Source organism: Eurosta solidaginis, chromosome 1 (assembly GCF_040869045.1).
Source record: "Eurosta solidaginis isolate ZX-2024a chromosome 1, ASM4086904v1, whole genome shotgun sequence".
NCBI classification, from domain to species: Eukaryota; Metazoa; Arthropoda; class Insecta; order Diptera; family Tephritidae; genus Eurosta; species Eurosta solidaginis.
This window is the reverse complement of record NC_090319.1, coordinates 225754181-225780696: the sequence shown is the minus strand read 5'-3', so window position 1 is coordinate 225780696 and position 26516 is coordinate 225754181. Positions and strand designations below refer to the sequence as shown.

The window sequence follows — 26516 nt, the reverse complement described above, 5'->3', positions numbered from 1 at the left end:
TGCAAGCTGTAATTTGGCAGTCGTTGAAGATATCATGATGAAATTTGGCAGGAGCGTTACTACTACTACTATATATGTGCTGAATAAAAATTAGCAAAATTGGATGATGAGCACGCCCACTTTTTAAAAAAAATTTTTTTTAAATTCAAATTTTAACAAAAAATTTAATATCTTTAATGTATATAAGTAAATTAAGTCAAAATTCAACTCCAGTAATGATATGATGCAACAAAATACAAAAATAAAAGAAAATTTTAAAATGGGCGTGGCTCCGCCCATTTTCATTTAGTTTGTCTAGAATACTTTTATTGCCATAAGTCGAACAAAAATTTACCAATCCTTCTCAAATTTGGTAGGAGCATAGATTCTATAGCGGTAACTGTTCTCTGTGAAAATGGGCGAAATCGGTGGAAGCCACGCCCAGTTTTTATACACAGTCCACCGTCTGTCCTTCTGCTCGGCCATTAACACAATAACTTGAGCAAAATCCGATATATCTTTACTAAACTTAGCCCACGTACTTACTTGAGCTCACTTTTTCTTGGTATAAAAAATGGGCGAAATCTGACCATAACCACGCCCACTTTATCGATATCGAAAATTACGAAAAATGAAAAAAATGCCATAATTCTATACCAAACACGAAAAAAGGGATGAAACATGGTAACTGGATTGGTTTATTGACGCAAAATATAACTTTGGAAAAACCTTTGTAAAATGGGTGTGACACCTACCACATTAAGTAGAAGAAAATGAAAAAGTTCTACAAGGCGAAATCAACAGCCCTTGGAATCTTGGCAGGAATACTGTTAGTGGTATTGCATATATAAATAAATTAGCAGTACCCGACAGATGATTTTCTGGATCACCTGGTCCACATTTTGGTCGATATCGCGAGAACGCCTTCACATATACATCTAAGGGCCACTCGCTTTTAAAACCCTCATTAATACCTTTAATTTGATATCCATATCGTACAAAAACATACCAGAGTCACCCCTGTCCCACCCTAATGGCGATATCTCGAAAAGGCGTCCACCTATAGACCTAATGCCCCCTCCCTCTTAAAATGCTCAGTAACACCTTTCGTTTGATACCCATATCGTACAAACATTCTAGAGTCACCCCTGGCCCACCCTAATGGCGATATCTCGAAAAGGCGTCCACCTATAGACCAAGTGTCCACTCCCTCTTAAAATGCTCAGTAACACCTTTCGTTTGATACCCATATCGTACAAACATTCTAGAGTCACCCCTGGCCCACCCTAATGGCGATATCTCGAAAAGGCGTCCACCTATAGACCTAATGCCCACTCCCTCTTAAAATGCTCAGTAACAGCTTTCGTTTGATACCCATATCGTACAAACATTCTAGAGTCACACCTGGCCCACCCTAATGGCGATATTTCGAAAAGGCGTCCACCTATAGAACTAAGGATTACTCCCTTTTAAAATACTCATTACCACCTTTCATTTGATACCCATATCGTACAAACACATTCTAGAGTCACCCTGGCCCACCCTAATGGCGATATCTCGAAAAGGCGTCCACCTATAGACCTAATGTCAACTCCCTCTTAAAATGCTCAGTAACACCTTTCGTTTGATACCCATATCGTACAAACATTCTAGAGTCACCCCTGGCCCACCCTAATGGCGATATCTCGAAAAGGCGTCCACCTATAGACCTAATATCCACTCCCTCTTAAAATGCTCAGTAACACCTTTCGTTTGATGCCCATATCGTACAAACATTCTAGAGTCACCCCTGTCCCACCCTAATGGCGATATCTCGAAAAGGCGTCCACCTATAGACCTAATGCCCACTCCCTCTTAAAATGCTCAGTAACACCTTTCGTTTGATACCCATATCGTACAAACATTCTAGAGTCACACCTGGCCCACCCTAATGGCGATATCTCGAAAAGGCGTCCACCTATAGAACTAAGGATTACTCCCTTTTAAAATACTCATTACCACCTTTCATTTGATACCCATATCGTACAAACACATTCTAGAGTCACCCTGGCCCACCCTAATGGCGATATCTCGAAAAGGCGTCCACCTATAAACCTAATGCCCACTCCCTCTTAAAATGCTCAGTAACACCTTTCGTTTGATACCCATACCATACAAACATTCTAGAGTCACCCTTGGTCCAGCTTTATGGCGATATCTCGAAAAGGCGTCCACCTATAGAACTAAGGATTACTCCCTTTTAAAATACTCATTACCACCTTTCATTTGATACCCATATCGTACAAACACATTCTAGAGTCACCCCTGGCCCACCCTAATGGCGATATCTCGAAAAGGCATCCACCTATAGACCTAATGCCCACTCCCTCTTAAAATGCTCAGTAACACCTTTCGTTTGATACCCATATCGTACAAACATTCTAGAGTCACCCCTGGCCCACCCTAATGGCGATATCTCGAAAGGGCGTCCACCTATAGACCTAATGCACACTCCCTCTTAAAATGCTCAGTAACACCTTTCGTTTGATGCACATAGCGTACAGACACCCCTGGTCCACCTTTATGGCGATATCTCGAAACGGCGTCCACCTATGGAACTAAGGATCACTCCTTTTCAAAATACTCATTAACAGCTTTCATTTGATACCCATATCGTACAAACACATTATAGAATCACCCCTGGTCCACCTTAATGGGGACATCTCGAAAAGGCGTCCACCGATAGACCTAAGGCCCACTCCCTCTTAAAATGCTCAGTAACACCTTTCATTTGATACCCATATCGTACAAACAAATTCTAGAGTCAGCCCTGTCTACCTTTATGGCGATATCCCTAAATGGCGTTCATCCATAGAACTATGGCCTACTCTCTCTTAAAATACTCTTTAATACCTTTCATTTGATACACATGTTATACAACCACATTCCAGGGTTACCCCAGATTGATTTTCCTTATTTTGTCTCCATAGCTCTCAACTGAGTATGTTATGTTCGGTTACACCCGAACTTAGCCTTCCTTACTTGTTATTATTAAGTTCTTCTTTCCATTCAGCTAAAACCATATTCAAAGCTGTTTCACAGGAACGTTTTTTTCTAAATCCTGATTGTTGAGGTATGAGTATATTTTTTTCTTCCAAGTACTGCACCAATTTTCAAAAAAAAAAAACAAACCAAATTTACTTAAATTATTTGGTTCCCGCACAATGTATTATATTTTCGGAGTAACTATAAAAAACTACAAAAAAATGAATTTCACTACATTAAATTTCATCGTTTGTAGTTATAGGAGAAGTACTTTTAGTGCTTCCAAATTGCTGCGTTCTTGGTTTTTTGAGATGAGTTAGCAATATCTCCGAAACCTGTGGAGCAAAAAAAAATTTTTTTCGTATGAAAAACTACAAACGATTTAAAACGTATTTCAGAAAGAAAAAACTTACTTAAATTGCTTGGTTTCCGCACAATGTATTATATTTTCGGAGTAACTATAAAAACTACAAAAAAAATGAATTTCACTACAATCAATTTCATCGTTTGTAGTTATAATAAAAGTACTTTTAGTGCTTCCAAACTGCTGCGTTCTTGGTTTTTTTTTTTTGAGAGGCGTTAGCGATATATCCGAAACCTGAGGACGTAAAAAAAATTTTTTTTTTTCGTATGAAAAACTACAAACGATTTAAAACGTATTTCAAAAAGAAAAACCCAAATTTACTTGAATTGCTTGGTTTCCGCACAATGTATTATATTTTCGGAGCAACTATAAAAACTACAAAAAAATGAATTTCACTACGATCAATTCCATCGTTTGTAGTTATAGGAAAAGTACTTTTAGTGCTTCCAAATTGCTGCGTTCTTTGTTTTTTTTGAGATGCGTTAGCGATATCTCCGAAACCTGAGGAGCAAAAAAAAATTTTTTTTTCGTAGAAAAACTGCAAACGATTTAAAACGTATTTCAAAAATAAAAAAACCAAATTTGCTTAAATTGCTTGGTTTTTGCACAATGTATTATATTTTCGGAGTAACTATAAAAACTACACAAAAATGAATTTCACTACAATCAATTTCATCGTTTGTAGTTATAGGAAAAGTACTTTTAGTGCTTCCAAATTGCTGCGTTGTTGGTTTTTTTGAGATGCGTTAGCGATATCTCCCAAACCTGTGTAGCAAAAAAAAATTTTTTTTCGTATGAAAAACTATAAACGACTTAAAACGTATTTCAAAAATAAAAAAACCCAAACTTGCTTAAATTGCTTGGTTTCCGCACAATGTATTATATTTTCGGAGCAACTATAAAAACTACAAAAAAATGAATTTCACTACGATCAATTCCATCGTTTGTAGTTATAGGAAAAGTACTTTTAGTGCTTCCAAATTGCTGAGTTCTTTGTTTTTTTTGAGATGCGTTAGCGATATCTCCGAAACCTGAGGAGCAAAAAAAATTTTTTTTCGTAGAACAACTGCAAACGATTTAAAACGTATTTCAAAAATAAAAAAACCAAATTTGCTTAAATTGCTTGGTTTTTGCACAATGGATTATATTTGCGGAGTAACTATAAAAACTACACAAAAATGAATTTCACTACAATCAATTTCATCGTTTGTAGTTATAGAAAAAGTACTTTTAGTGCTTCCAAATTGCTGCGTTGTTGGTTTTTTTCAGATGCGTTAGCGATATCTCCGAAACCTGTGGAGCAAAAAAAATTTTTTTTCGTATGAAAAACTAAAAACGATTTAAAACGTATTTCAAAAAGAAAAACCCAAATTTACTTGAATTGCTTGGTTTCCGCACAATGTATTATATTTTCGGAGTAACTATAAAAACTACAAAAAAATTTATTTCACTACAATCAATTTCATCGTTTTTAGTTATAGGAAAAGTACTTTTAGTGCTTCCAAATTACTGCGTTGTTGGTTTTTTTTGGATACGTTAGCGATATCTCCGAAACCTGTGGAGCAAAACAAAATTTTCTTTCGTATGAATAACTACAAATGAATTAAAACATATTTCAAAAAGAAATAAACCAAATTTACTTAAATTGCTTGGTTTCCGCACAATGTATTATATTTTTTATATATGTATTATTTTTTTCGTATGAGAAGCTACAAACTATTTACAACATATTTCAAAAAGAAAAAAATAAATTTACTTAAATTGCTTGGTTTCCGCACAATGTGTTATATTTTCGGAGAAACTATAAAAACTACAAAAAAAAAATTTATTTCACTACAATCAATTTCATCGTTTGTAGTTATAGGAAAAGTACTTTTAGTGTTTCCAAATTGCTGGGTTGTTAGTTTTTTTGGGATGCGTTTGCGATATCTCGGAAACCTGTGGAGCAAAAAAATTTTCTTTCATATGAAAAACTACAAATGATTTAAAACATATTTCAAAAAGAAATAGACCAAATTTACTTAAAGTGCTTGGTTTCCGCACAATGTATTTTATTTTATATATATGTATTATTTTTCTCGTATGAGAAGCTACAAACGATTTACAACATATTTCAAAAAGAAAAAAATAAATTTACTTAAATTGCTTGGTTTCCGCACAATGTGTTATATTTTCGGAGTAACTATAAAAACTACCAAAAAAAAAAAATTTATTTCACTACAATCAATTTCATCGTTTGTAGTTATAGGAAAAGTACTTTTAGTGCTTCCAAATTGCTGCGTTGTTGGTTTTTTTGGGTTGCGTTAGCGATATCTCCGAAACCTGTGGAGCAAACAATTTTTCTTTCGTATGAAAAACTACAAACGATTTACATCATATTTCAAAAAGAAAAAAACAAATTTACTTAAATTGCTTGGTTTCCGCACAATGTGTTATATTTTCGGAGTAACTATAAAAACTACCAAAAAAAAAAATTTATTTCACTACAATCAATTTCATCGTTTGTAGTTATAGGAAAAGTACTTTTAGTGCTTCCAAATTGCTGCGTTGTTGGTTTTTTTGGGTTGCGTTAGCGATATCTCCGAAACCTGTGGAGCAAACAAAAATTTTTCTTTCGTATGAAAAACTACAAATGATTTAAAACATATTTAAAAAAAAAAAAACCAAATTTACTTAAATTGCTTGGTTTCCGCACAATGTATTATATTTTCGGAGTAACTATAAAAACTACAAAAAAAAATTAATTTCACTAAAATCAATTTCATCGTTTGTAGTTATAGGAAATGTACTTTTAGTGCTTCCAAATTGCTGCGTTGTGGGTTTTTTTGGGATACGTTGGAGATATCTCCGAAACCTGTGGAGCAAAAAAATTGTTCTTTCGTATGAAAAACTGCAAATGAATTAAAACATATTTCAAAAAGAAATAAACCAAATTTACTTAAAGTGCTTGGTTTCCACACAATGTATTATATTTTATATATATGTAATATTTTTTTCGTATGAAAAGCTACAAACGATTTACAACATATTTCAAAAAGAAAAAAACAAATTTACTTAAATTGCTTGGTTTCCGCACAATGTGTTATATTTTCGGAGTAACTATGAAAACTACCAAAAAAAAAAATGTATTTCACTACAATCAATTTCATCGTTTGTAGTTATAGGAAAAGTACTTTTAGTGCTTCCAAATTGCTGCGTTGTTGGTTTTTTTTGGGATCCGTTGGAGATATCTCCGAAACCTGTGGAGCAAAAAAAATTGTTCTTTCGTATGAAAAACTGCAAATGAATTAAAACATATTTCAAAAAGAAATAAACCAAATTTACTTAAAGTGCTTGGTTTCCACACAATGTATTATATTTTATATATATGTATAATTTTTTTCGTATGAAAAGCTACAAACGATTTACAACGTATTTCAAAAAGAAAAAACAAATTTACTTAAATTGCTTGGTTTCCGCACAATGTACTATATTTTCGGAGTAACTATAAAAACTACAGAAAAAAAAAAATTTATTTCACTACAATCAATTTCATCGTTTGTAGTTATAGGAAAAGTACTTTTAGTGCTTCCAAATTGCTGCGTTGTTGGTTTTTTTGGGATGCGTTAGCGATATCTCCGAAACCTGTGGAGCAAAAAAAAATGTTTCTTTCGTATGAAAAACTACAAATGATTTAAAACATATTTCAAAAAGAAATAGACCAAATTTACTTAAATTGCTTGGTTTCCGCACCATGTACTATATTTTCGGAGTAACTATAAAAACTACAAAAAAAAAATTTATTTCACTACAATCAATTTCATCGTTTGTAGTTATAGGAAAAGTACTTTTAGTGCTTCCAAATTGCTGCGTTGTTGGTTTTTTTGGGATGCGTTAGCGATATCTCCGAAACCTGTGGAGCAAAAAAAAATGTTTCTTTCGTATGAAAAACTACAAATGATTTAAAACATATTTCAAAAAGAAATAGACCAAATTTACTTAAATTGCTTGGTTTCCGCACAATGTATTACATTTTATATATATGTATATTTTTTTTCGAATGAAAAACTACAAACGATTTAATACGTATTTCAAAAAGAAAACCCCACATTTGCTTTAATTGGTTGGTTTCCGAACAATGTATTATATTTTCGGAATAACTATAAAAACTACAAAAAAAAAAACATGAATTTCACTACAATCAATTTCATCCTTTGTAGTTATAGGAAATGTACTTTTAGTGTTTCCAAATTGCTGCGTTTTTTTTTTTTTTTTTTGAGATGCATTAGCGATATCTCCGAAACCTTTGGAGCACACAAAAGTTTTGTTTTCTTTTGAAAACTACAAGCGATTTAAAACGTATTTCAAAAAGAAAAAATTAAATTTACTTAAATTGCTTCGTTTCCGCACAAAGTATTATACTTTCGGAGTAACTATAAAAACTACAAAAAAATGAATTTCACTACCATCAATTTCATCGTTTGTAGCTATAGGAAAAGTACTTTTAGTGCTTCCAAATACCTGCGTTCTTGGTTTTTTTGAGATGCGTTAGCGATATCTCCGAAACCTGTGGACCAAAAAAAATTTTTTTTGTATGAAAAACTAAAAACGATTTAAAACGTATTTTAAAAAGAAAATGCCCAAATTTACTTAAATTGCTTGGTTTCCGCACAATATATTATATTTTCCAACGGAGTAAAAACTACAAAAAAAAAATTTATTTCACTACAATCAATTTATTGTTTGTAGTTATAGGAAAAGTACTTTTAGTGCTTCCAAATAGCTGCGTTCTTGGTTTTGTTGAGATGCGACAACATATTTCAAAAAGAAAAAACAAATTTACTTAAATTGCTTGGTTTCCGCACAATGTGTTATATTTTCGGAGTAACTATAAAAACTACAAAAAAAAAATGTATTTCACTACAATCAATTTCATCGTTTGTAGTTATAGGAAAAGTACTTTTAGTGCTTCCAAATTGCTGCGTTGTTGGTTTTTTGGGTTGAGTTAGCGATATCTCCGAAACCTGTGGAGCAAAAAAAAATGTTTCTTTCGTATGAAAAACTACAAATGATTTAAAACATATTTCAAAAAGAAATAGACCAAATTTACTTAAATTGCTTGGTTTCCGCACAATGTATTACATTTTATATATATGTATATTTTTTTTCGAATGAAAAACTACAAACGATTTAATACGTATTTCAAAAAGAAAACCCCACATTTGCTTTAATTGGTTGGTTTCCGAACAATGTATTATATTTTCGGAATAACTATAAAAACTACAAAAAAAAAAAACATGAATTTCACTACAATCAATTTCATCCTTTGTAGTTATAGGAAATGTACTTTTAGTGTTTCCAAATTGCTGCGTTTTTTTTTTTTTTTTTTGAGATGCATTAGCGATATCTCCGAAACCTTTGGAGCACACAAAAGTTTTGTTTTCTTTTGAAAACTACAAGCGATTTAAAACGTATTTCAAAAAGAAAAAATTAAATTTACTTAAATTGCTTCGTTTCCGCACAAAGTATTATACTTTCGGAGTAACTATAAAAACTACAAAAAAATGAATTTCACTACCATCAATTTCATCGTTTGTAGCTATAGGAAAAGTACTTTTAGTGCTTCCAAATACCTGCGTTCTTGGTTTTTTTGAGATGCGTTAGCGATATCTCCGAAACCTGTGGACCAAAAAAAATTTTTTTTGTATGAAAAACTAAAAACGATTTAAAACGTATTTTAAAAAGAAAATGCCCAAATTTACTTAAATTGCTTGGTTTCCGCACAATATATTATATTTTCCAACGGAGTAAAAACTACAAAAAAAAATTTATTTCACTACAATCAATTTATTGTTTGTAGTTATAGGAAAAGTACTTTTAGTGCTTCCAAATAGCTGCGTTCTTGGTTTTGTTGAGATGCGACAACATATTTCAAAAAGAAAAACCAAATTTACTTAAATTGCTTGGTTTCCGCACAATGTATTATATTTTCGGAGTAACTATAAAAACTACAAAAAAAAATGTATTTCACTACAATCAATTTCATCGTTTGTAGTTATAGGAAATGTACTTTTAGTGCTTCCAAATTGCTGCGTTGTTGGTTTTTTTGGGATGCGTTGGCGATATCTCCGAAACCTGTGGAGCAAAAAAAATTTTCTTTCGTATGAAAAACTACAAATGAATTAAAACATATTTCAAAAAGAAATAGACCAAATTTACTTAAAATGCTTGGTTTCCGCACAATGTATTACATTTTATATATATGTATAATTTTTTTCGTACGAAAAGCTAAAAACGATTTACAACGTATTTCAAAAAGAAAAAAACAAATTTACTTAAATTGCTTGGTTTCCGCACAATGTACTATATTTTCGTAGTAACAATAAAAACTACAAAAAAAAAAAAAAGTTATTTCACTACAATCAATTTCATCGTTTGTAGTTATAGGAAAAGTACTTTTAGTGCTTCCAAATTGCTGCGTTGTTGGTTTTTTTGGGATGCGTTAGCGATATCTCCGAAACCTGTGGAGCAAAAAAAATTTTTTCTTTCGTATGAAAAACTACAAATGATTTAAAACATATTTCAAAAAGAAATAGACCAAATTTGTTTAAATTGCTTGGTTTGCGCACAATGTATTATATTTTCGGAGCAACTATAAAATCTACAAAAAAATGAATTTCACTACAATCGATTTTTTGTTGTATGAAAAACTACCAACGACTTAAAACGTATTTCAAAAAGAAAAACCCCAAATTTGCTTAAATTGCTTGTTTTGCGCAAAATGTGTTATATTTTCGGAGCAACTATAAAAACTACAAAAAAATGAATTTCACTACAATCGTGGTTCGGGGGCTGGCAATACAAATTTACCTTTTTTTTCCTGGCGGGAGGTAGCTGTGGTGGTGATGGTGAGGATTGTGGCGGTGGTGATGCGATGGTGGTATGTCCCTGCTGCTAACGCCGGGAATATAAGTTTCACTCTGGTTTATTGGAGGTTCTCTTTGTGCACTGAGATTATGTAGAAAGGGGCGCTGGTAACCGAACGCGTCTCAACTGGCGAAACTATGCTTTCGACATGAATAAAAAAGCACTTTATAAAATTTAAAATTGTTTCGTTTTAATAAAAAAAGGGTTTGTACAATTCTTTGTGTCACACACGGGATGGATAAATTTCGAGTGAATAATAAAATATGAAAAGAAATGTCAAAACAATAATATAAATGTATGTATGTACGTACATAGTCACATCTGTCAACCCATTGTTGGGGTTGCCAGAGAGGTGAAATACGCTCGCGCGTTAGCGTAAAATACAAACATTTCAAATTCTTAAATTTAATAAATATGTACGTAATATATGATATTACGTATTTGTACGTGCAAATAATTCAGAATGCGTACTTATACGTAAAGGGTACATATATCAATAAATTCAATATAAAATTCAGGTAAATTCAGGTTTAGGTTTCCTTAAGCCTAATTTCTATTAAATAGAAGGGTTGGCTGTTGGCGACTACGACAGTCGCTCAAACATCGTCCCCGCCCTAGGCGCGTTCAGCGGCTAGAGCCTCCTGTAGCTCCTTAAGGGTCCGCAATGCATCTCGAACGAGGATTTGGGACACTCTTCCTCTAGCGTTGGCGGTTTGCAGCCCTTGTGCGGTGCATCGAATGGTGCGTCGTGCGATGCTGGGTGCTGCTGAGGGAATGTTGTTTCCCGGGCGAGAACGGGGTTGCCCGGTGGCGGCAGGGGGTGCCGGTACGGCGGATCTGCCAGGCCGGGGTGCCTGGATGGCGCGCTGGGCGCTTGGGGTAGCGTCCCGCCGATGGAGTAGGGAGTGATGTCGCGCTCCACAGATCCGGCATCTGTCGTACGAGCTGCACTCGCTGGTGATGTGAGATAATGCCAAGCAATTCAGGCAAAACTCATGGGCTCGTGCAAGCATCCATCTCTGGGGTGGTTTCATTTTTTTGAATATGACGCAGTTCCGAAGAGCGTGCTGACGGGTGCATATGCGGCACCGTCGGTAATCCGTTATTAGTGTCGAACTGCGTGATTCATTGGCGCGGTTGGGAGCAACGATCTCCGACCGCACTGGTCTTCGTGACGACGACTGATTTGCACGATCCATAGCGATCTGTAATTACAGTTGTAAAAGTATTTTAGTGGAGAGAAATACTGATACAGGGGATTTCAGCTGGCATTATGTTGCAAAATACGACATATTAGTGACGGTGATGTGGTAAGAGTGGACAGAGGTAGTTTGAGAGTAGCTACGAATTCTCCGGGGTTGCCCGAGAGGGTGGGCTTTCAGTCTGAGGGAGGAAACACAGCTTGACAAGTGGTCGTGTGAGGGTGCCGGTTTGAGTACGAACGTCAACAACACGTATATGGCCGTCAGGACCTGGATGTATTTTTTCAATACGTCCAAGGCGCCATTCAGTCGGGGGAAGTGAGTCGTCGTGAATGCAGACACACTCACCGACCTTGGGTTCGGGTTGTGGATTTTTCCACTTCCGCCTTTTTTGGAGATCCTTTAGGTAGTCTTCCTTCCACCTTTTGCTGAACTGATGATGTAAACTTTTTACCCTGTCCCATCGGTTTATAAGAGATAAATCCGCGTGATCCACTTCAGGGATAGCGAGGAGGGGGCTACCTCGGAGAAAGTGGCCGGGGGTCAGCGCGGTAAACTCTGTGGGATCTTGGGATAAAGGTGAGATAGGACGAGAGTTTAATACGGCTTCAATTCTTACCAAGAGGGTGGTAAATTCTTCAAATGTGAACTTGTGGGCTCCTGCTGTCCTCTTGAAGTGCAGTTTGAAACTCTTCACTGCAGACTCCCACAAGCCGCCCATGTGGGGAGCTCCGGGTGGAATGAATTTCCAATTAATGCCCTGGGGAGAGTATTTTGCGATTACTTCTTGAGAGGCAGTTTTCATGAAGTCAACGAACTCTTTTTCCGTCGCTCTTTTAGCTCCAATAAACGTTTTGCCGTTGTCACTCATCATTGTGGCAGGATATCCACGACGTCCGACGAAGCGAGCGAATGCTGCGAGAAAGGCGTTTGTTGTTAGGTCCGAGCACAGCTCAAGGTGGAGAGCTTTTGTCACGAAACAGACAAAAACGGCCACGTAGCCTTTCAGTAAGGTGTGAGACCTTAGCAAGGAGGCTTTTATTTGGAAAGGCCCCGCAAAGTCGACACCGGTAGTGGTGAAAGGCGGAGCATATGTGCATCGTTCCGGGGGCAAAGCCGCCATGATTTGCGATCGCATTTGCTGCTTGTGGAGGGTACAAGTTTTGCACTGATGTATGCATCTCTTTATGAGGGGTTTAAGTCGTGGAATATAGAAATCCTGTCTGAGGCATTGCTGCATGAGACGTATTTCGGCATGGAGAAGAAGTTCATGGAGGTACTGTATATAGAGGACAGCGAATCTTGATTTTTCTGGGATAATAACGGGATGTTTTTCATTGTAAGTCAACGTCGAATGAACTAGTCTACCATGAACCCTGAGGAGCCCGTTTTCATCGAGGTATGGGTTGAGGGTTAGTAGAGAGCTTCTTTGATCAATGGGTTTTGCATTTTCCAAGCATGCTCTCTCGCGAGGAAAATATCGGGTTTGTGTTAACGTCACAAGTTTATTTTTCGCTTTGCGGAGATCTTCATGAGACAGAGAGGGAGTGTAAGCGGGTTTAATGCCTCGAGTTCGGTCCTTGAGATTATTAATGAACCTGAAGGCATATGCCATGACCCTGAGGGCGCGAGGAAATGAGGAAAATCGATCCAATACATCGGGGTCATCTTCAGCTGAGTATAGTGCTTCGACTCGGCGCATTTCAGGCGGGTTGATGCTGCGGGTAGATGGGTTTGGCCAAGCTTCGGGGGGCTGGGTCAGCCACGCAGGGCCATTCCACCACAGCGAAGAATTTGCCAAGTCCATGGGTTTGCATCCTCTAGTGCCCATGTCTGCTGGATTGTCGCGACTGCCTACATGCTTCCAGGAGGCGCTTCCGACGAGATCCATAATTTCAGCTGTTCGATTGGATACGAAAGTTTTCCAAGCGTGGGGAGGCTTTTCGAGCCATGCTAACACAATTTCCGAGTCAGACCACATGTAAAGATTTGTAAGAGAGAGCTCGAGATGGGATTGTACGACGGCGATTAGTCGGGCAAGGAGTAGAGCTGCACATAGTTCTAGTCTTGGAAGACTGGTAGTGCGAAGAGGGGCAACCTTGCCTTTAGCGACCAGAAGGTGGGACGATGTGGTGGCACCGTGGGTTGTTCGCAGATATATAGTGGCGCAATATGCCTTTTCTGACGCATCGCAGAAACCATGCAGTTCAACCTGCTGGTTTGGCATGTAGTCAACCCATCGAGGTATCTTTATCTCTGAGATGTTGGGTAAATTTTTTGCGAACTGCATCCATTTAATGAAGCGGAGGGGCTTCACTGGTTCGCCCCAGCCAGTTCCGTCTATCCATAGCTCTTGGAGTAAAATCTTGGCCTGAATCATAATCGGCGTAAGCCACCCTGCGGGGTCAAAAAGTTTTGCGACCGAGGAGAGAATTTGTCGTTTTGTATTAGCGGACGAGAGGGGTATTGAGTCCACTGTATACGAAAACGTGTCGGTCAGAGCGTTCCACTGTATGCCGAGAGTTTTGGTGTTGCTTGCTTTCTCGAATTCCAAAAGATTGGTATCTAGCAAGTCCTCTTCTTTGATGTTTTTTATTATACTGGGGTGATTGGCCGTTATTTTCCGTAATGGAAATCCTGCTGACGCTAACAGTTGGATGACTTGGGAGAGAGATGTTTCAGCAGAGAGAATTTCATGGCTGCCAGAGAGAATGTCATCTACATATGTTTCTTTCGTCAAAACAGGGACGGCTTTGGGGAAAGTTTCCTTTACATCTTTGGCCAGTTGGTGAAGAGTACGTATGGCGAGGTAGGGGGCACAGTTCACACCAAATGTGACTGTTTTCAGACGATAGTCTTTTATAGGGTCGCTCGGAGATGAGCGAAAGACGATCCTCTGATAGTCTCTGTCGTCTTCATGCATTATGATTTGACGATACATTTTTTCTACGTCTCCGTTGAAAACAAATTGGTAGGTACGCCACTTGAGAATCAGAAGCATCAGATCGGGCTGGAGGGTAGGGCCGGTATAAAGAACGTCGTTGAGCGCATGTCCAGATGCCGACTTCTTTGAGGCGTTAAACACGACCCGCACCTTTGATGTCTTTTTTTCGGGTTTGACAACTGCGTGATGAGGAAGATAAAATGAGAGGCATTTTCCTCCGTCAAATTTTTCATAGGAGCCGGTTTCCTCCATATGATCGAGGGTGAGGTATTCTTCTAGAACACTATCATATTGAGTCTTTAAATCCCCTTTCTTCTGCAGACTTCTCTCCATTCCAAGAAACTGGCTTAGAGCTGAAGACCGAGAGTGGGATAATGAGATTGACTCTGGGAAGCTGGGTTTAGACGGCAGCCTTACGATATAACGACCGTTATCATCGCGTGAGGTTGTGGCTGCATAGAAATTTTCGCAAAACTCGTCTTCTGAGATTATTTGGGGTTTGGTGGGAACTTCCTCCAATTCCCAGAATTTACGCAATGGAGAGTTAAGATCTTCGTCGACACTTCTGACACTTGCATGCAGAAAGCGTTTACCATCACAGGGGCTCTACCGCTCAGAATCCATCCAAAAATGGTTTTCTGCGCTAGAAGATGGGGGGAAAGTTTCTCAACGCCATTTTGGATGATTTGCGGTATTACATCACTGCCTAGGACGAGATCTATTTGCGAGGGGGAGTGACAGTTCGAGTCTGGTGTTGAGGTTGAGGTGTGCCTATTTTGCTTGAAGCTCGCTAGTGAGCTTAAGCGAGGGGAGCATTTTTGTTAGCCGGGGTAATACTATTGCCTCTGCACTTATTCTGGTTTTGAAATCGGGGGATACCAAAGTCAGAGAGCACAATTTGTTTGAGGTCTGAACTACCTTGCCGCCCATCCCTGATATTTCAAATCTAGAGGGTTTGAATGGGAGTTTGAGTCTATCTTGGGCTCTGGTAGAGATAAGGGTTCGTTCAGATCCCTGATCCACAAGAGCTGGTAGTTTAAAAATTTCTCCTTTATGCTCTACGGGAACGATAGCCGTGGGTAAAATTATTTCACAATCGTTTTCGGAATAAAACGACTGCACTTGGCTTTTCTGCGAGCATGAAGGGCTTTCATCCAGAGCATTGGCTTGATCGGGAGTATTGCCGGGTGAGACTGTGGAATTCGTGGTCGTGGCTTATGAGGCTGTCCTTTGCAATCGTGAGGGTTGTCTTTTCGGCACTTGAGATGAGTCTTCGTGAAGAACTGAGTTGTGCCGATCTTGACATTGATTGCAAGTTTGAGTACTGGAACAGTCTTTCAATATGTGTGACTGAGAGAGACAATTGAAACACATATTGTTTTCTCTCACAAACCTTCTCCGATCAGAGGTCGACAGCTTCTTAAATTTGAAGCAACCTATAAGGGGGTGAGATGAGGTTTTACACATAGCGCACTTGTACATTGTCCGCTGCTCTGTCACATGGGACTGGGTGTGGGAGGTCGGTTTATTTGGAAACGCATGTGACTGTTGGGGTTTAAATGGCGGCCTAGTTTGAGGAGGAGTGAATTTACTTTTACTTGGGCGCCATTGATCAACTCTTTCTACCACTTCGTATCGCGTTGTGAGGAACTGGTCCATTTGGGACCAGTTGGGAAGTTCTCTTCTTGAGGTTAGAGATTGCTCCCACAACGTGACTGTATTTTCTGGGAGTTTAGAGGTCACGAGATAAATAAGTATGGGGTCCCAGTTATCTGTGGACACCTGTTGCGTGGCGAGAATCTGAAGACAATTATTTACTGAGGATTGCAACTTTTGTATATCTTCACTGTTTTCCGTGGTGATCGTTTTTAAGTTCATTAGGGCCCGTATTTGATTATCTACGAGAACTCGTCTGTTCTCGTATCGGGCCTTTAGGGCTTCCCACGCTAAGGCAAAGTTGTCGTCAGTCAAGGGGAATTGATTGACTATTTGAGCTGCCTTTCCTTGAGTTTTGTATCTGAGGTGATACAATTTTTGCGCTTGGGAGAGTTTGGGATGGTTAATATAAACGGGTGTGAAAATGTCACGAAATGAGGGCCATTTTTCATAACCACCATAAAATATTTCGGTATCGCAGGGAGGGATTTTCAGCGAAATACCGGAGTTGTCAGATGGAGCTGGTGTGACGGTAGAGGGAGCGGGGGCATTTGCTTGTTTAAGCAAGTGAAGCTGGTCTTCTATCTGGGCTTTTGTGTCTTCGTATGCTATGAGACAGGACCTGTATATGCTATTAGCAGATGTTGGAAAATCTTCGGGCAGGTCCTGATCTGGGGTTTCGACAATCTTATCGAAGACGGTTTGGACTCTATTCCAAAATTTGTCTATATTGGCGTTTTTTATTTTGAGTGAGGACTCCGTGTTGTCTTGGAGCGACGTCGACCTAAACCGAGCACAATATTCCAAAAAATTGTCCGTTTCGGATGTAAATTTTTTGGGGGCAGACGAGATTTTAAATTTTTTAACTCCTTGAGTTTTGGAGCCACCTTTTTTGGTTTCATCGTCACTCATTTTTGAGCTTTGTTTTCTGATGCTTAGAGTTGAAAATTAACAAAAAATTTAACTTCAGAGAGAAAACTTTTTTTTTTTTTGAAGAGAGAGTATTTGCTTTTAACTATGTGAGGGAGTTACGTTTAAATATTCACGTTAAATAGCAAGAGGGAATACTTTTCAAAACCAAAAAAAAGTTTTTAAGTTAAATTTATTTGAGGGTGAGACTGAGAAAATTTTACCACTGTCCTGCGTTTGCACTATATTTAATATATGTATATGAGGGTGGTTTAAATATACGTGGGAAAAATTATGTGAGATATATGTATATATACGTATTAAAAGTATCTCGGGGGTAAATTATTATAATTTTGATACGTATGAGATTATCTAAAATGTGTATCTTTTTTTTTTTTTTGTGACTTAGAGGAGTCTTATTTAGCTTCGATTTGTTGGACTGTAGGGGCTTTGAGGAGAGAGAAATTAGTAGCTTATCGAAATTCTTAATGGGGATTGAGAATTTATAGCGTGCAAATTTAATGCGAGAAAAGTGCTATAATACGCACTGCACCACTCTTGTACCACTGTGCACGATATTTTATTTCACCGCTTATGTTGTTTTCTTTCTTTTGTATATCCGTATGTATGTATACGCAAGTATGGAGATTTGAAAATATTTTTTGCGTTTTGTATTAATTTAAATTGGGAAAAATCAGAAGTTAGCAGAGGTTGTGCAATATATTTAATTAACGACAAGAGATATTTTAATTTAAAATAAGGAAATTTAAAATTATTAAGAGATTTGTCGCATTAAAATATAAGGGGTGCTTTTAGCAAGTGTGCCCACTGTAGCTAACTACTGAAATTTTCTTATTTTGCTTTGCACATATACCGTACTGAGTTTTGCAATATGGGGTTATTGCTATATGTATATATATATATATATATATACGAAATGGTATGTGCAAATTTGGTGGGAACTTGAGAAAATTTGGCGGGAAATGAGGATTCTTGGCGGGAAATAATAATCCTCGAAAATGAAATTTGCCTTAATTTTTCTTTGTTTATATGTATTTTTTCCGTGATTGGGTTGTATTATATCTCATTTAATACTCACGGTTTACGAAAAGGGCGAAGGTACTTGCGTTTTTATTGCGCTGGTTTCCTTAGTGGCGTCGAAGGACCACTGGTTCGGGGGCTGGCAATACAAATTTACCTTTTTTTTCCTGGCGGGCGGTAGCTGTGGTGGTGATGGTGAGGATTGTGGCGGTGGTGATGCGATGGTGGTATGTCCCTGCTGCTAACGCCGGGAATATAAGTTTCACTCTGGTTTATTGGAGGTTCTCTTTGTGCACTGAGATTATGTAGAAAGGGGCGCTGGTAACCGAACGCGTCTCAACTGGCGAAACTATGCTTTCGACATGAATAAAAAGAGCACTTTATAAAATTTAAAATTGTTTCGTTTTAATAAAAAAGGGTTTGTACAATTCTTTGTGTCACACACGGGATGGATAAATTTCGAGTGAATAATAAAATATGAAAAGAAATGTCAAAACAATAATATAAATGTATGTATGTACGTACATAGTCACATCTGTCAACCCATTGTTGGGGTTGCCAGAGAGGTGAAATACGCTCGCGCGTTAGCGTAAAATACAAACATTTCAAATTCTTAAATTTAATAAATATGTACGTAATATATGATATTACGTATTTGTACGTGCAAATAATTCAGAATGCGTACTTATACGTAAATGGTACATATATCAATAAATTCAATATAAAATTCAGGTAAATTCAGGTTTAGGTTTCCTTAAGCCTAATTTCTATTAAATAGAAGGGTTGGCTGTTGGCGACTACGACAGTCGCTCAAACAATCGAATACATCGTTTGTAGTTATAGGAAAATTGATTTTAGTGCTTCCATATTGCTGCGTTCTTGGTTTTTTTGAGATGTGTTAGCGATATCTCCGACACCTGTGGGCCAAAAAAAATGTTGTTTTCGTATGAAAAACTACAAACGATTTAAAACGTATTTCAAAAAGAAAAAAACTAATTTGCTTAAATTGCTTGGTTTCCGCACAATGTATTATATTTTCGAATTAACTATAAAAACTACAAAAAAATGAATTTCACTAGGATCAATTTCATCGTTTGTAGTTATAAGAAAAGTACTTTTAGTGCTTCAAAATTGCTGCGTTCTTGCTTTTTTTGAGATGCGTTAGCGATATCTCCGAAACCTGTAGACCAAAAAAAATGTTTGTCGTATGAAAAACTACCAACGATTTAAAACGTATTTCAAAGAGAAAAAACCCAAATTTGCTTAAATTGCTGGATTTCTGCACAATGTATTTTACGATGCCCTAGCGATATCTCCGAAACCTGTGGAACAAAAAAAATTTTTTTTTTCGTTTGCAAAACTACAAATGATTTAAAACGTATTTCAAAAAGAAAAAAATTTATTTACTTAAATTGCATGGTTTCCGCACAATGTATTATATTTTCGGAGTAACTATAAAAACTACAAAAAAATGAATTTCACTACAATCAATTTCATCGTTTGTAGTTATAGGAAAAGTACTTTTAGTGCTTCGAAATTGCTGCGTTCTTAGGTTTTTGAGATGCGATAGCGATATCTCCGAAACCTCTAGACCAAAAAAAATTTTTTTTCGTATGAAAAACTAAAAACGATTTAAAACGTATTTCAAAAAGAAAAATCCAAATTTGTTTAAATTGCTGGGTTTCTGCACAATGTATTATAGTTTCGGAGTAACTATAAAAACTACAAAAAAATGATTTTCACTACGATCAATTTCATCGTTTGTAGTTATAGGAAAAGTACTTTTAGTGCTTCCAAATTGCTGCGTTCTCGGTTTTTTTGAGATACGTTAACGATATCTCCGAAACCTCTAGACCAAAAAAAATTTTTTTTTCGTATGAAAAACTAAAAACGATTTAAAACGTATTTCAAAAAGAAAAACCCCAAATTTGCTTAAATTGCTTGGCTTGCGCACAATGTATTATATTTTCGGAGCAACTATAAAAACTACAAAAAAGTGAATTTCACCACAATCGATTTCATTGTTTGTAGTTATAGGAAAAGTAATTTTAGTGCTTCCATATTGCTGCGTTCTTGGTTTTTTTTTGAGATGTGTTAGCGATATCTCCGAAACCTGTGGACCAAAAAAATTTTTTGTTTTCGTATGAAAAACTACAAACGATTTAAAACGTATTTCAAAAATAAAAACATTTATTTGCTTAAATTTATTGGTTTCCGCACAATGTATTCTATTTTCGGATTAACTATAAAAACTACAAAAAAATGAATTTCACTACGATCAATTTCATCGTTCGTAGTTATAGGAAAAGTACTTTTAGTGCTTCCAAATTGCTGCGTTCTTGGTTTTTTTGAGATGCGTTAGCGATATCTCCGAAACCTGTAGACCAAAAAAAAATTTTTGTCGTATGAAAAACTACAAACGATTTAAAACGTATTTCAAAGAGAAAGAACCCAAATTTGCTTAAATTGCTGAGTTTCTGTACAATGCATTATATTTTCGGAGTAACTATAAAAACTACAAAAAAATCATTTTCACTACAATCAATTTCATCGTTTGTAGTTATAGGAAAAGAACTTTTAGTGCTTCCAAATAGCTGCGTTCTTGGTTTTTTTGAGATGCGTTAGCGATATCTCCGAAACCTCTAGACCAAAAAAAAATTTTTTTTCGTATGAAAAATTACAAACGATTTAAAACGTATTTCAAAAAGAAAAAACCTAAATTTGCTTAAATTGCTTGGTTTGCGCAAAATGTATTATATTTTCGGAGCAACTATAAAAACTACAACAAAATGAATTTCACTTCAATCGATTTCATCGTTTGTAGTTATAGGAAAAGTAATTTTAGTGCTTCCATAATGCTGCGTTCTTGGTTTTTTTGAGATGTGTTAGCGATATCTCCGAAACCTGTGGACCAGAAAAAATTTTTGTTTTCGTATGAAAAACTACAAACGATTTAAAACGTATTTCAAAAAGAAAAAACCAAATTTACTTAAATTGCTTGGTTTACGCACAATGTATTATATTTTCGGAGTAACTATAAAAACTACAGAAAAAAATGAATTTCACTACGATCAATTTCATCGTTTGTAGTTATAGGAAAAGTAATTTTAGTGCTTCCATAATGCTGCGTTCTTGGTTTTTTTGAGATGTGTTAGCGATATCTCCGAAACCTGTGGACCAGAAAAAATTTTTGTTTTCGTATGAAAAACTACAAACGATTTAAAACGTATTTCAAAGAGAAAAAAGCCAAATTTGCTTAAATTGCTTGGTTTCCGCACAATGTATTATATTTTCGGAGCAACTATAAAAATTACAAAAAAATTAATTTCACTACAATCGATTTCATCCTTTGTAGTTTTAGGAAAAGTAATTTTAGTGCTTCCATATTGCTGCGTTTTTGGGTTTTTTGAGATGCGTTAGCGATATCTCCGAAACCTGTTGACCAAAAAAAAATTTTTATTTTCGTATGAAAAACTACAAACGTATTTCAAAAAGAAAAACCCAAATTTGCTTAAATTGCTTGGTTTCCGCACAATGTATTATATTTTCGGAACAACTATACAAATTACAAAAAAATTAATTTCACTATAATCGATTTCATCCTTTGTAGTTTTAGGAAAAGTAATTTTAGTGCTTCCATATTGCTGCGTTTTTGGTTTTTTTGAGATGCGTTAGCGATATCTCCGAAACCTGTTGACCAAAAAAAATTTTTATTTTCGTATGAAAAACTACAAACGTATTTAAAAAAGAAAAACCCAAATTTGCTTAAATTGCTTGGTTTCCGCACAATGTATTATATTTTCGGAGCAACTATAAAAATTACAAAAAAATTAATTTCACTACAATCGATTTCATCCTTTGTAGTTTTAGGAAAAGTAATTTTAGTGCTTCCATATTGCTGCGTTTTTGGTTTTTTTGAGATGCGTTAGCGATATCTCCGAAACCTGTTGACCAAAAAAAATTTTTATTTTCGTATGAAAAACTACAAACGTATTTCAAAAAGAAAAACCCAAATTTGCTTAAATTGCTTGGTTTCCGCACAATGTATTATATTTTCGGAACAACTATACAAATTACAAAAAAATTAATTTCACTACAATCGATTTCATCCTTTGTAGTTTTAGGAAAAGTAATTTTAGTGCTTCCATATTGCTGCGTTTTTGGTTTTTTTGAGATGCGTTAGCGATATCTCCGAAACCTGTTGACCAAAAAAAATTTTTATTTTCGTATGAAAAACTACAAACGTATTTCAAAAAGAAAAACCCAAATTTGCTTAAATTGCTTGGTTTCCGCACAATGTATTATATTTTCGGAACAACTATAGAAATTACAAAAAAATTAATTTCACTACAATCGATTTCATCCTTTGTAGTTTTAGGAAAAGTAATTTTAGTGCTTCCATATTGCTGCGTTCTTGGTTTTTTTGAGATGCGTTAGCGATATCTCCGAAACTTGTGGGCCAAAAAAAATGTTGTTTTCGTATGAAAAACTACAAACGTATTTCAAAAAGAAAAAACCCAAATTTGCTTAAATTGCTTGGTTTCCGCACAATGTATTATATTTTCGGAGCAACTATAAAAATTACAAAAAAATTAATTTCACTACAATCGATTTCATCATTTGTAGTTTTAGGAAAAGTAATTTTAGTGCTTCCATATTGCTGCGTTCTTGGTTTTTTTGAGATGCGTTAGCGATATCTCGATGAAAAACTACAAACGGTTTACAATTTATTTCAAAAAGAAACAAACTAAATTTACTTAAATTGCTTGGTTTCCGCAAAATGTATTATATTTTCGGAGTAACTATAAAAACTACAAAAAAATTAATTTCACTACAATCAATTTCATCGTTTGTAGTTATAGGAAAAGTACTTGTAGTGCTTCGAAATTGCTCCGTACTTAGTTTTTTGAGATGCGATAGCGATATCTCCGACACCTGTGAAGTAAAAAAAAATGTTTTTCGTATGAAAAACTACAAACGATTGAAAACGTATTTCAAAAAGAAAAAAACCAAATTTTCTTAAATTGCTTGGTTTCCGCACAATGTATTATATTTTCGGAGTAACTGTAAAAACTACAAAAGAAATAATTTCACTGCAATGAATTTCATCGGTTGTAGTTATAGGTAAAGTACCTTTAGTGCTTCAAAATTGCTGCGTTCTTAGTTTTTTGAGATGCGTTAGCGATATCTCCGAAACCTGGGGAGAAAAAAAAAAATTTTTTTTTCGTATGAAAAACTACAAACGTTTTAAAACGTATTTCAAAAAAAAAAACAAATTTGCTTAAGTTGCTTGGTTTCCGCACAATTTATTATATTTTCGGAGTAATTATATAAAAACTACAAAAAAAGAATTTCACTACAATCAATTTCATCGTTTGTAGTTATAGGAAAAGTAATTTTAGTGCTTCCACATTGCTGTGTTCTTGGTTTTTTGAGATATGTTAGCGATATCTCCGAAACCTGTGGGCCAAAAAAAAATGTTGTTTTCGTATGAAAAACTACAAACGATTTAAAACGTATTTCAAAAAGAAAAACCCCAAATTTGCTTAAATAGCTTGGTTTCCGCACAATGTATTATATTTTCGGAGTAACTACAAAAACATTAATTTCACTGCGATCAATCATTTGTAATTATAGGAAGAGTACTTTTAGTGCTTCCAAATAGCTGCGTTCTTGGTTTTTTTGAGATGCGTTTGCGAATATCTCCGACACCTGTGGAGCAAAAAAAATTTTTTTCGTATGAAAAACTAACAACGATTTAAAATGTATTTCAAAAAGGAAAAAACCAAATTTGCTTAAATTGCTTGGTTTCCGCACAATGTATTATATTTTCGGAGTTACTATAAAAACTACAAAAAAATGAATTTCACTGCAATGAATTTCATCGGTTGTAGTTATAGGTAAATTACTCTTAGTGCTTCAAAATTGCTGCGTTCTTAGTTTTTTGAGATGCGTTAGCGATATCTCCGACACCTGTGGAGCAAAAAAAAAATGTTTTCGTATGAAAAACTACCAACGATTTAAAAAGTATTTCAAAAAGAAAAAAATTTATTTGTTTAAATTGCTTGGTTTCCGCACAATGTATTATATTTTCGGAGCAACTATAAAAACTACAAAAAAATGAATTTCACTACAATCGAATTCTTCGTTTGTAGTTATAGGAAAATTGATTTTAGTGTTTCCATATTGCTGCGTTCTTGGTTTTTTTGAGAAGTGTTAGCGATATCTCCGAAACCTGTGGACCAGAAAAAATTTTTGTTTTCGTATGAAAAACTACAAACGATTTAAAACGTATTTCAAAAAGAAAAAACCAAATTTACTTAAATTGCTTGGTTTACGCACAATGTATTATATTTTCGGAGTAACTATAAAAACTACAAAAAAAAATGAATTTCACTACGATCAATTTCATCGTTTGTAGTTTTAAGAAAGGTTCTTTATTAAGTGCTTCCAAATTGCTGCGTTCTTGGTTTTTTTGAGATGCGTTAGCGATATCTCCGAAACCTGTAGACCAAAAAAAATGTTTGTCTTATGAAAAACTACCAACGATTTAAAACGTATTTCAAAAAGAAAAACCCCAAATTTGCTTAAATTGCTTGGTTTGCGCACAATGTATTATATTTTCGGAGCAACTATAAAAACTACAAAAAAATGAATTTCACTACAATCGAATTCTTCGTTTGTAGTTATAGGAAAATTGATTTTAGTGTTTCCATATTGCTGCGTTCTTGGTTTTTTTGAGATGTGTTAGCGATATCTCCAAAACCTGTGGGCCAAAAAAATGTTGTTTCGTATGAAAAACTACAAACGATTTAAAACGTATTTCAAAAAGAAAAACCCCAAATTTGCTTAAATTGCTTGGTTTCCGCACAATGTATTATATTTTCGGAGTAACTATGAAAACTACAAAAAAAAGAATTTCACTACGATCAATTTCATCGTTTGTAGTTTTAAGAAAGGTTCTTTATTAAGTGCTTCCAAATTGCTGCGTTCTTGGTTTTTTTGAGATGCGTTAGCGATATCTCCGAAACCTGTAGACCAAAAAAAATGTTTGTCTTATGAAAAACTACCAACGATTTAAAACGTATTTCAAAGAGAAAAAACCCAAATTTGCTTAAATTGCTTGGTTTCCGCACAATGTATTATATTTTCGGAGCAACTATAAAAATTACAAAAAACTTAATTTCACTACAATCGATTTCATCCTTTGTAGTTTTAGGAAAAGTAATTTTAGTGCTTCCTTATTGCTGCGTTCTTTGTTTTTTTGAGATGTGTTAGCAATATCTCCGAAACCTGTTGGCCAAAAAAAATTTTTATTTTCGTATGAAAAACTACAAACGTATTTCAAAAAGAAAAACCCAAATTTGCTTAAATTGCTTGGTTTCCGCACAATGTATTATATTTTCGGAACAACTATACAAATTACAAAAAAATTAATTTCACTACAATCGATTTCATCCTTTGTAGTTTTAGGAAAAGTAATTTTAGTGCTTCCATATTGCTGCGTTCTTGGTTTTTTTGAGATGCGTTAGCGATATCTCCGAAACTTGTGGGCCAAAAAAAATGTTGTTTTCGTATGAAAAACTACAAACGATTTAAAACGTATTTCAAAAAGAAAAAAACCCAAATTTGCTTAAATTGCTTGGTTTCCACACAATGTATTATATTTTCGGAGTAACTATAAAAACTACAAAAAATGAATTTCACTACAATCAATTCCAAAGTTTGTAGCTATAGTAAAAGTACTTTTAGTGCTTCCAAATTGTTCCGTTCTTGGTTTTTTGAGATGCGTTGGCGATATCTACAAAACCTGTGGACCAAAAAAAAAATGTTGTTTCGTATGAAAAACTACAAACGATTTAAAACGTATTTCAAAAAGAAAAACCCCAAATTTGCTTAAATTGCTTGGTTTCCGCAAAATGTATTATATTTTCGGAGTAACTATAAAAACTACAAAAAAATTAATTTCACTACGATCAATTTCATCGTTTGTAGTTTTAGGAAAAGTACTTTATTAAGTACTTCCAAATTGCTGCGTTCTTGGTTTTTTTGAGATGCGTTAGCGATATCTCCGAAACCTGTAGAACAAAAAAAATGTTTGTTTTATGAAAAAGTACCAACGATTTAAAACGTATTTCAAAGAGAAAAAACCCAAATTTGCTTAAATTGCTTGGTTTCCGCACAATGTATTATATTTTCGGAGCAACTATAAAAATTACAAAAAAATTAATTACTACAATCGATTTCATCCTTTGTAGTTTTAGGAAAAGTAGTTTTAGTGCTTCCATATTGCTGCGTTCTTGGTTTTTTTGAGATGCGTTAGCGATATCTCCGAAACCTGTTGACCAAAAAAAATTTTTGTTTTCGTATGAAAAACTACAAACGATTTAAAATGTATTTCAAAAAGAAACAAACCAAATTTACTTGAATTGCTTGCTTTCCGGACAATGTCTTATATTTTCGGAGTAACTATAACAGCTACAAAAAAATG

General features: G+C 35.2%; 1 protein-coding gene across 3 annotated transcripts in view; it reads right to left on the bottom strand.

Annotated features, from left to right (window-relative positions):
* Snap25 (Synaptosomal-associated protein 25kDa) overlaps positions 1-26516 on the bottom strand; it is a 1254720-nt gene that overhangs the window by 1152352 nt on the left and 75852 nt on the right. Inside the window, exon 2 of one of the 3 annotated variants that reach the window (XM_067769106.1) lies at positions 23159-23222. The exons of the other annotated variants lie outside the window; for them this stretch is intronic. The gene's annotated coding sequence lies outside the window, so the exon portion shown is untranslated. The remainder of the gene's footprint in view (positions 1-23158; positions 23223-26516) is intronic. 3 annotated transcript variants of the gene reach the window in all.